The sequence below is a fragment of the Aptenodytes patagonicus genome, chromosome 10, assembly GCF_965638725.1.
Source record: "Aptenodytes patagonicus chromosome 10, bAptPat1.pri.cur, whole genome shotgun sequence".
In the NCBI taxonomy this organism is placed as follows: Eukaryota; Metazoa; Chordata; class Aves; order Sphenisciformes; family Spheniscidae; genus Aptenodytes; species Aptenodytes patagonicus.
The window spans coordinates 7,323,928-7,336,047 of record NC_134958.1 but is presented as its reverse complement, the minus strand read 5'-3'; the positions used below and the strand labels follow the sequence as shown (position 1 = coordinate 7,336,047).

General features: G+C 42.7%; 1 protein-coding gene across 1 annotated transcript in view; it reads left to right on the top strand.

The window, feature by feature from the left end:
• AGBL1 (AGBL carboxypeptidase 1) overlaps positions 1-12,120 on the top strand; it is a 280,171-nt gene that overhangs the window by 174,737 nt on the left and 93,314 nt on the right. The window lies entirely within an intron of this gene.

Here is a 12,120-nt window from a genome sequence, read left to right as displayed (position 1 = left end):
TAGGGATTTGAGGAGTGATATCTGATTAATTGAATTACTAGGAAAACAGTGTGTGGAACTGACTGAAGGGGAGAGTTACATTTGATACTGTTTTCCTGTGTTTTTTCTTACATTTCCCCTTCTGCCGTGGATAAAAGTGTGAGGCCAATGCTAGAACATGTTACAGAGTCTTTGTTCCCTTGATGAACCCCACTGAAGGGCTGAGTAACCATCCATGACTGCAGGAAGGAGATGCTGGTAGTTTGGATTCTGTGACTCATATAGCCCTGGCACTCAGTGTTTTGGGACTGTTGCTTTTGAACACAGAGACTGTCCAGGATCTATGAGGGATCACTACCAGCATCAGAAGAAGATGCAGCAGGGTGTGGAGAGGAGCAGAAGGCAGCGTGAGCGAATGTGTGTGGTGAAGCACAGTGAACTGAACCATCCTTGGATGAGCAAGAGGGAATATTCCCTCCAAGTTGCTACCCGGTGGGAAATCAAAGAAATGAAGAAAATCTCTCCTTGTCTCCTATTCAGCTCTTAGTTCTCGTTTGTTGTACTTTCCATTCCTTCGCAATTACATCTGTGTCTCAGTCAGGTATTGTTTTCTGCTTGAGTTGGGAACATTCCCTAAAGCTGTTCTGAGTGCACAATACTCTTGTTCTCTTTCCCAGGCCAATTTTAGACTGAATTTTGGCAGATTACACAAGTGCAGAATGTTTACTGTCCTGTCTTACATCATCATTTTCCTGTATCATCTATTTTTCCTTTGACAGATTTTTAACACTGTCAGTCTAATATGCATCAGAGGTTGAAATGTATTACCATAATGCAGTGCATTGTGGGTAATCCCATGCAAATTGTTCTGTGGAAAGTCATGCTAAATTATGTTCTTGGGGAAAAAAAAAAGCAAAACAAAGGGGGGGGTGGGTTGGTTTTTTTTTTAACTGTTTGTTCTTTGGATTTCAGAGCAGCTGCCAGAGGCACAATTTTAAGCCAGTTGTTTGACATTCAGCACCATGTGCAGTGATGTTCCTCCTCACAGGACACTGCTAAAAGCATGGACTTGTGCACTGCAGTGGGTTTTCTATATACGTGTGTCTGATGTTTAGTTTTAAAACATTGTTAGCTTGTCAAAGGAAAAATCTGAGTGAATGTTGGGGTGGTACAAAAGAGAAATCTCTCTTGCCGCTTTTCCCAACTCTGTTGTACAAATATCTACAGGAAACATCAGTTTTTTATGAACTCAAAGGGCATCCGATGCCTCTTGGAAGTGGCAGATCTGATCATATAAAGTGTTGTGTTTATATCTTTCTCTTCTTTTGTTCTCTATTACCAAAGTCATTTGCTTGGAAACTGACTGCTTTGTTCCTCTGAAAGTCCTTATACTTCCCCAAACTGAAGCAGTAATCCTCCTTTTGGACAAAACACTTGATTGTAGTAGAAATGATTGCAATGTCACAAACAGAGGATCATAATTTTCAGTGAAAATCATAAAAGCAGCTTGAAAGGGACTCCTAAGAAAAAGGCAGCTTGTTCTTATGCAAATTTTCTCAGGTAGTATGGCTGCAAGATGAGAAATCCTGAAAGCCTGTAATCTGGAGTCAACATCTTCTCTGCTGATGAAGGTTTGCCTGCTTTGCTGTTGAATGGTCAGTAGGTTTTCAAAGACTCGGAGACTTGTAGTTTATTTTTACAAGACCTATATGCTTCTCACCTCATGCTCTAGGAGGTGAAGCATTTATCAGCTGCTATGCATTTGCTTCCTGCTGGTCTCCATCTCTGAAAAAGCCAGCGTGGAAATATCCACGGCGGGGGAAATGTAAGCTGCTTTTGTGTAAGTCACATCAGTTATCCCACTTGCTAGAGATAGCTGCCTCCCCCTCACCCCAGCTCTGTCTCTCTGATCTTGTCTCCCTTTCTTCAGTCTGTTCCTAACAGTCTTCAAAGACCTGATTTCTTTTTTTCTTTCTCTCCAAAAGCACAGTAACTGGAGATGTTAAACTGGGCCTGTGCTGGTGGGATTATATATATATATATATATATATATCATATAGTCCAAGGTCACCTGCATGTGCTGCTGGTCAGTTCCTCATGGACAAGCACCACGGGTTCATCTCTCCTCTAATAAAGTAGAAGTTTCAGTTTTGATCTCCATTTTTGTTTTCCTTTTAATAATAATTTTGCCAGTCAAAATTAAGGTGAAAGTACCTATCAGCCATCTTAGTGGCTGTGAGTTTACTTTGTACCACTGGACATGTGGGCTGGTGATAAAAGGAGCCTTTGGACTCTGCAGACCTGTAACCCCTGGTTAGCAGTTGATGGCAGCTGTTTCACCTGAAAGAACTTTTCTGATGTTTGATTTCTGACTGTGGAGTCCACATTCCCGGGACTCGTCTCAGGATGTCCCTCCTAACCCAGCCTCTTAATGAAATGATCAGTGACTTGCCCTTGGGCCAGCTGGTAAAATCTGCCTTTGACCCAGCTTTCTCATGTATTCTCTAACTCTTTATATGGTATTATTGTATTACACGTTCATTACATTAACCTGTATTAAATCAGAGCAGACATCAAAGAGGGACCTGCAGTGCCCGAATTACCCTCGGTGTTATCAGCCATTCTCTCGAGATGGCTAGTACAGAGTATTCAAAAGAAAGAAAGAGAAGAAAGAAATGGTCAGATTTTCACTGTTATTGCTCATTTTCCTGTTAAATGTGACAAGCAGCAGGAAGGGTCCTGTGTCAGAATGATTATGCTGACACCTGCAAGAAAACAGCCAACAAGCTCCTCACTTGTACTCCCATCCTTCAGCTTCAAAGGGAGCGGTTACCAGGCTGGGAGAAGCCCTCTCCTGTGCAGTGTCTCTTTCCTCTCTGATCTGAGCTGGGCATAGATGCTTTTTGTGCTTTTCCATGTGCCTTTGGCTTGGAAAATCAATGACTCCTTTGTTGTTTCAGAAGTGCTAATACAATAAATGGTAGAATCCTAGTTGCTTCCTGTCACTGATCCTGAGGTTGTAGGGAGCGGTAGGTGGGGAGGCCAGCTTTGATGGTGTTTGCTGAAGATGACCAAAGAGAATTTGTGATATGAAAAAGAGAAATTAGCCTGGGGGGGAGTCACTTATAATTTAGGAAAAAAGTCTCAGGTAGCTCTCGAGTTGTATCAGCATAAGGGGATGGACATGCAGTGCATGAAAGGTTAGAGTAATGAAAGTTGAAATGGGAGAGGAAGGTGCAGAGCTGTAGATGGCTCTGTATCCTTACCTCTCACCTGCAGATCTCTGTATGAGGACCTATTTAAAGTAAGTTTTTAAGGAGACTGACACACAGAGGGTCTCAGGATAATTTCTTCTGAACATGTGCACATAATTATTCCACCATGGAAGCTGGCATGTGGCATGTGATGTGGTCCGGGCAGGAAAACCACCACCAGGTGGAAGCTCTGCTCTGAGGCCATTGGCAGAAGGTCTTTGAGGAAATGAGTGATTTTGTGGAAAGCAGGCTTAGACCTGGAAAAAAGAAGTATGCTTCAAGGCATGATCAAAAGGTTCTGGAAGAAAATATGGGACCCTCAGGACTGGAATACTAAGAGATTGTGTAGGCTGAGATTTGGATGCATTCTGGAGCTATTTGTGCTGCCTCGGAGCCACAAGTACATTGACAGAGCTGGTAGGCAGCCAGGACGGGAACAGAGCGGGATGCTGTGGGACCATGCTGGCTGGTTTATACACAAAGACAATGCTCGTATGTTGTCTGTTGTGTTATTTTACATTTGGCTAAGGTTATAACTCACAGAATCAGATGAAGCCCAGGTTTTGCTCCTGTAGGAGTTGTAAGGAAACTAAGGAACAGAGGATTTGAACTACTAAAAAGAAATCATTAAAAATGGCCAGCAGACTAGATAGCAGACTGTCTAAAACACGTTTAACAAGGTGCTAATTATGATTCCTCATGTTTAAATCTTACTCCATGGGATGAGAGAACCATCAATAACAGAACCATAAGCACTGGAGTAACACAGGGATGAGGAAACACAATGACTGAGAGTGTTAATAGTGCCTTGATAATATGGTGGATTTTTTTTGAAAGAGGTATGGGGATTGGAGGATGAAGGAGAAATGGTATATAAGGTTTCGCCCATGGCTTTCAAGGGTGAACCAAGACTAGTTTTCGTGCAGATTGGATTGCTGGGCATTCCAGATGAGTCAGAGCTGATAAAAAGAGAGCTCCCTGCAAAAAAAGGCTTCAAGAAATTTTGGGAGTTACTGAGTGAGACATAAAAGGACTGTTTGCATAGTCATAACCTAGTTAAAAGGCTGGAAAAAATTGGTAGGATACATAAGGCATCCTTGGGATGGAAAGAAATTGATAGTAAGCTGACTCCAGCTACCATTCTGTGAATTGGTGCTGGTCTATATTTATAATTTTAATGACTGGAAGGAAAGAAAAACAGTAAGGTAATAAGATTTACTGTTTGCAGCTGATACCAATTATACAGTAGGAAGGAGGACTGAAAGATTATGGGTACTAGAATGGAAGATGAAACATAGGCATGTTTCATAGGCAGGGTAAAGCATGTTTGAAGGAATAGTTTAAAGCATTTAGACACATGATTGGGCTCTGAATTAGCTCTAACCATTCAGGAAAACATAAGTAGCTATTAAAAAGGCAGCTTGATAAAGATGACTGTGCCATGTGCAGCAGCAGCAGCAATAAAGAAAAAAGTGAATAAGATGCCTGCATGTGTGAAGAAAGAGGTAGACTTGGAAGATGTTATAATATCCCTATAGACGTGAATGGTAATACCTCCTGTGGAGTATTGTGTTTGTTATGGGTCATTTCTTTTGTAAGAGACAAAGCCGTGATAAAGAGGGGCTAGAGGGAGCAGATGAAAGTGTTTAGTGGCCTGGAAGGCAGCTTCAATACGGGGGAAGCATTAGGGATACTAGAGCTATTGAGTTATAAAGGGAAGGAATAAAGCGTTACCGTGCAGAGAGCGCAGCGGTGTGCAGGAGTAACACTGAGCACTGTGTTGGGGAGAGGCTTTGCAGCGGTGTGGGTGTTTGGCGGCGGCGCAGCGGGAAGCGGGCTCGCCATCCCGTTGGATTCTCCTCTATGTAACATTGCTGCCAGGCCAAGACACCATTTCACTGGTCTGCTAGTCTCCGTAATGCGCTGGCATGGGAGCAGAGCGACGGAGATAATGTGGGGCAGAGTGTTATCGGGCTGGAGCAACTGGGGCGATGTTTGGGTCATGCTGTGTTGGCTTCTCACTAAATGTACTCTAGTGCCTCAATCTCTGCGTTGGTGCAACAGTGAGAGGCACCGTGATCCTGGGGGCTCATTTTGGATGGGAAATAAAAGCACACTAGCCTTGATGTGTCATTTTGGTCAATACATATTTTCATCACCTCTGTGATGAGAAGAACAGCATGTATTAGGGTGAGAGGGAAAGGCTGTAAGGTTTCCTCCATTGCAGTTTATAGCACGGTGGGTTTCAAGATACAAGCTACTTTGGAAGTTCCCAGTATTGTTACTTTAAATACTTTAAAGCTACACAGAAAAATAACAAGGTGTTGTGTAGTATAATACAAGGATATGAGGACATTTCATGAAATTAAGATGCAACAACTGATTCTTTATATAATACACAATTAACCTGGGGAATCCCCATAGTGGATGGCATTATGAAGACAAATACCTTATTAGGAATTTTTAAAGCAGGTTAGACACTTGATGAATAGCATCTGCATTTACATTAGCCAGAATAAAATTATAAGTATCATAAATCCTTTTGTTCCAAGGCATGTGGTGATCACCAGCCAAGATTAGAAAATTATTTTACTCTCGTGGTGAAATATGGCCAACCTGGGTAAATTCATAGCTGAAAATAAGACTTGGGTGGGCCAAGAGTCTGGTCACTTTTCTGTACACTGGAGTTATTTATACAGGCAAACTTTTAAGTGGAAGTAGAAAGGGAGGAAAAGTGATCCAGGGATTAGGCTGCCAATTTAGGACTTGCAAAATTTCAGCTTCTTGCTTTCCCAGACTGCTTTTAAGAGCTAATTCATTTGACACAGATTCTCAGACATACTTAGAGCTCCACCTCATACTTAATCTTCAGATACCTCAGGCTGTAGCCTGTCTGTGACTTGTTCCAGGTTCCACAGTGTTCAGATAGCAGGAAAAAGGATGTATGTGAGAGAGAGTCACGGATAGACTACTGATGAATTTTCAAGGCACCGTCAGATGGAGCGATACCAGTTAACCTGTTGCAAATACTGGGAGCACGGAGAAGCAAGGTGCTTTCCTGAATAAAGCACTCGACTGTCACTAACATAAGGTAGCTTGCTTTCCTCACACTGGCCCAGAATCCCTATGTGACTTTGAACGGTTCTCTGGTTCTGTTCCTTGTCTGCCAGGTAGGAAGCTTAAGTGTCCTGGAGCAGCATTTATTTTCCTTTAGAAATTAGCGTGTTGGGGTTTTTTTTGTTTTGTTTTTAATTTAAAAAAGCGCATTGCCCATTGTTATTGTTAGCTCTACTATCAAAAGCTTGCCCTCTGGACTTTCACTTCCAAGAGCGCTCTTCTTCATCGGATGGTGCAGGCAGGCTTCTCCTCCGCAGTCCTTAGAACAGAACTTGAGACACTCCTGACCCTGTCACTGTGAAACAATGCAGACTCCTCCAAAGTGCTCAGTTCTGGCCTGGCATATCATTCACTCAGTCTCTTCAGTTCTGTTTGAAAAGACACTGTGGGACGAGGTGAAATATTGCTCAGTGTCTGCAAAGAGAGGGATAATCTATTGATGCTAGTCCAGGTCTATCCAGAGCCTAAAAATAGGTCCCTAGTGTGTCACACGGTAATGAATGAGACAGAAAACCAATGTAGTACTCAACTTTATTGGAAAGCAAGAACTCTGCAAAGAATAGCACCTTCCTATACGGTTTGTCTGCATAGGGGGAAAATATCCTCATTTCTCTTTCTCTTTTTGTTCATCTCTTGTTCCCAACATGACCACCCTTCACAATTATGGCCCACATTAAAAAAAACCTGTATAGTCTGTCCCTGTGCTATTCAAGAAGCAGTCTGGCAAAGCTGAGCTTTCTGTACCACCTTCAATCTTGTACAGCAATGCAGAACAGGTATAACAGCATCCCATGGACACGGAATCATTCCCTATCCCACTAGTACCTCTCTGTATGCGTGCAGTCTTCGGGGAGGTGGGAAGTTAAATCCACCCCATCCCCATCCTGGATAGCTTGCAATTTGTTGACATAAAACATGAGGTAGCAGTGTGTGCGATAGAGCGGCCAAGCAAAGTAGCTAGCTGAGGTTGGCAAATGCAACACTAATATAATTTCTTTGGCTCTTCCAACGCGTGATGAGCTTGCCACGTATTGAGGATGGAGTCATTCATGGGAGCTGATTAAGGAAGGGAGAAAGGACACTGAGGGTGGAGCAGAGAGGGAAAAGAAGTTGGGGAGGGAGAGAAGGGTGGAGGGAAAGGACAGGGACACAGCTGTGGAAATACCTTGAGGGAAAGGTATAGAGGTGGGAATGTCGGACAAATACCTAGTCAGCACAGTGGAAAGAAGGAGGAAACGCTTCACACAGTAGACCTGGAGAATTCATAATCTAAATAATTGTTTTGCTGGAGAACTTGGCCACAATTTTTGTTTGCTAAACCCCCAGTTCTCCTATGAGCAGGTTGTTCAGGATTCTTTCTCTAGCAGATCGGAGGGAGAAGGTATTTCAACTTCTCATTCGCTCCATTCCTTGAACAGTGTTACCTGTAACATAGGTATCTTTAACCAGGGAAAGAGTCCATTTGAATTATTAAAACAATAACCACTTCTTTGCTTCTGTACTCAAGAAGTTTGCTCAGCCAAAACACCAACTGAGTTCAGCAAAAGTTTTGTGAGGAGATTCAAAGCAAGCTAGGCCTTGTTTCCTCGCCATGTGGCCAAAGTACCAGATGTAATGAGGACAGACATTCACAGCAAGGCACATCTCTCCAAGGGTGAGAAGGGGGTAGAGGTTTCCATTAGCTTTCTTCTTATTATCATTCCTCTATATCAGCACCCATTGACCTCAACAACTCCTTCTTCTTTCTCATCCTTTTATCTCTCCCGTCCTTTTATCTTCTGTCTCTAACTCTAGTCTCTCTCATCTTTCTTTCTAGAAATTCCTGCTAGTCTATTTTTTTCTTGCATCTTCAACCTTTTCTGCGTGCTTAATCCTCTTGAAATCTTTTGGCCCAAATCCATCCACTTTTGGCCCCATCCACTCCACTTCATCTGTTTTGCATGCCATACCTGCTGCTTAGGGATCTCTGGGGCATGAGAAAACCTGGCTTATTCCCTGCTGTCCTAGTTGTCTAAATAGACAGTTCCCCAGCATGCGTCTGCATACTTTCATTCACAGCGGTTGAAAGGACAGTATCCTTTAGGACTGGCCCAAGCTAAAATTAAGGCTGCAGACACCAGGCACCAAATGTTTCATTCAGCTCCCTGGTTTATCCTGTAGAGCCTCCAAATGGTTTCTATTAGTATTCTGCGGGAGAGCTCACCCATGGAATTAGTGAGAAACCAGACTGTCAATTTATTTATACCCAGCCTTAGGGCATAACCGCTGTGCATGTGTAAAGCTATTGAGATGCAGAGAATATTCTTTAAGTGTATATATATATATGTATTGACTGGAAGTGAGTTTGCAGGGAAAAACTGTTGCCCCAAGGATTGAACAGTGACCAAAAGTGGGAGAGGCCGCTGAAGTGGCTGTGCTGCATGCCAAAGATCCCTTTTCTCTGAGTACAGGAAAGAATTGAGCCCTCTGAAATCTTTTGTCTACTTGTGTTTATTGTTAACTTCTAACTCTAGTTTTACTATAGCTCTAGTTACCCTTGTGAAGAAATTTCTAATTTAACTTCTGGAGTCCTTCCACCTTCTTCAACAATATCTGCGTTATGAAACTGTTGCTGCCTTTGGCTGCAGGAGTGTTTCAAGCATATGAGTAATGAACGACAAAGGTTTTTTCTATTGCATTGTCATTTAGCCTGTGAAGCATTTTGAGGGCAAGTTGAGAGAGATGGGAAACATTTAGTTGTGGATATTTATTTGACGCATCAGTGCTGAGTATGAATGAACTGTTTTTCCGGTATGATTTGATCAATTTTGGCTAGGAAAATTTGTATTGACAATGTCCTGGCCAAATGATAACTCAAGGGATAGGTTGTTTTTTTTTTTCCTGCTCCCCAGTTTCCTATTACTATGATAGTGTCAATTAAGAGATGCAGGTGAGCATCCTACTGCCCCAGCTGTTATGCTAGCAACAGTTTTGGCAGAAAAGGCAAAAAATTAATTGGTCTAACTAGATCAAGAGTTAATAGACTAAGTGTCTGTTTCATTCATCTCATTGGCCGTGTCGCCTACCTCTGGAATTTGTTTCTTCCCATGAAAAATAAATATATCTACAACTTGGACTGTTATTAGGCGTCATCTCCTTCCATGCTGTCTGTTGCAGTATGAAAATGTGAAAAGGGATTAGGAAAAGTTGTTTAGCTCTATTATTCTCTATAATAGCCAGGAAACAATTAACCTGTTATCCCTTAACATGATGCCTGCAAAAGACTGCATGACAGGGTCCACGGGACCGATGGACATATTTGTATTGCACAGTGGAGTGTGATGCAGCAAGCTGATGCTGGTCCAGACTGGTACTTTCATGTAACAGAGAGCAGAAACTATGCCGTGTGAGCTGATCATCGAAGTAGGATAGCTTTGTTAGCATGTTTCGGAGGCTGGACTAATTAGGACTGATGTGCTTGTCTGCAGCGTTCTGGTGCAGAGATACTGTTTCCTGCTTCAGAATTTGCTTAGATTCTCCTGCCTTGGAAGGCTTTGCACCATGCTCCACTGCTCACATAGACGCGTCCAAAGGAGGACAGAGCCATAAAGCATTGTGCTAGAGAGAAAGATGGGGTCACTGAGAATCCAGACTGGCAGGACACTGCAGGGGAGGTGCTGTCAGGCAGAGCAGCTTCCTCCTGTGTGGCTGTGGCAAACGGACTGTATATTGTCACTACATGTAGAGGCAACCCAGCTTCGCTGCCATGGAGGTGTGCTTCCTACCAGCATATTAACCAAACCAAGGTGCACCACTTCTACTGTTCTTTTCTTCTTTCTTGCATTTCTTGCAGCATATTTTCACAACTCTGAGTTGTAAGCACAATCTCAAAAATTTTTACAACTGTGTGTGCTGCACAGCTACAAGGGAAATGCCTGGAGACCAGGCTTCCCTTTCAGCAGTACAAGAGGGACCGATTATTAACCACTACACCAGCTCCTGGCATTGCTGGTAGATGCCATCAATAACATTAGTCTGATATGTCAGTTCTGTCAACAGCTTCAGCTTAATGGTAGTCATGCTACGCACCTCCAGCTCCACCCTCTGCTGAGAGCTGAGGAGGAAGGAAGGAGAGGGAGGGAATCATCTGAGTTAAAAAATAAAAGTCTGTCTGTGTTTGAAGTGAATAAAGTATATTAACAAGTAATGCTCTAGCTGAGGTTTCCAGCTGTTACTCCTGAGGTGTCTGGTATCAAAGCAATATGGGTCCATCGTACAGCAGCTAACTTCAGTGCGTGAGCAATTACTGTCTGAGGCTTCTGAGGTATATTATAGTTTTATTATTATTATTTCCCTGCTCGTAGTTTCTTAAGGCCTCTTCATATCCTGAATAATGCTCCAGGGAATCATAAAGCCACAGGCTGAGTTTTAGCATAGTCACTATTCGCATCTCCTGGATTGATAGGTATTTAGTATGTTGCCTTGATCTTGGAAGTAAGACCCTGAGATGCACCCCAGGGAAAGCCGCGAGATGTTCTTTGTATTTTTTGCCCCTGACAAAATAACTCCTTTGCTGTGGAAATGACATATTTTTGCTCAGAAATGTCACCAATTCTGCCTGCTGATTGTAACTCTGCCACACTAAAATATCTTAAGTCTTTTAAAGTAAAACAGTAAAACATTTAGGAATCTGTGCAGAGCTGCTAAGCACTCTCATTGTTTTGCGTTAATGACCCTTGGTTCCCATAAGCCTCTCCCTCTGTTTTCTTACTATTATTAATTATTGCTGTAGTTCATTGTACCTGGGTCTTGCTTGGCAAAGCTTGCAGTGGAGGTGAATAGGATGTAGAGAAGAAATGGTGTCAGAGATTTGCCCACTGTGATAAAAATACTTAAGAAACTGTTCCGAGAGCAGAAATCAGTTCTCCAGAGACCCTAGACCCTGCCTAGTACTGGGGCTATGTTTTCTCAGATTGTTTGTGTGCTCTTCTGGGCAGGTCCTGTGCTTATCTAGTTGTCCGGCCACTCAGTATACGTTTGAGATGTCTATTATTTTCTGTTGTTCATGTTCATCATCATAATTACAGATTCATGCTTCGCTCACAGGATCTCGGAAAGGAAGCAGAATTACAACTTCTTTGTTATAAGAATATGCATTTTTTCATCAGATAGGGCATTTGTAATGCCAGATGATATTTGCATATGTTGGATCTGCTAGAGATGAAGTGGTGATTTTCACCCTGTCCAAGTAGTTCATGTCCTCTAACAAAAGTGCACAAAAAAAAGCTTTCCAAGAGAGCTGCAGAAGTTTGCGAGAAATCTCTTCTTTCTTCCATCCACCTGCATGTTTTTGGCTCAGAAATAATCTCTTTCAGTTCTACAGAGCTGTTCAGACCCAAGGATCCCAAAGCACTTTACAAATGCAACAACTTTATACAGGGAAAAAAAAAAAACCACAACGTGAGATCAGAGCTCAGCCTCCTGTCATGGATTAGTGGAACACGTACGGGCTTCGTTACCCGTAAGATGTCCACTAACAACTATCTAGTAGAAAGTCAAGTATAGGCCATACTGACATGGAGTTCACGCCGTGTATATGGCTACTGCCAGGACGGTGAGCGTGGACTCCTGGGAGTTGTAAGGAAACAGCCTTGGAAATGGAGCTGGAGCTCTTGGCCGCGGAGATGTTTTGTGCTGCAAAAGCGCATAGGGCTGATATTGGCAGAGGCAGCAATCGTTCAGCAATTGATTCAACCCCTGATGGGAAAGCATTAAGGAGTACGTGTGATGC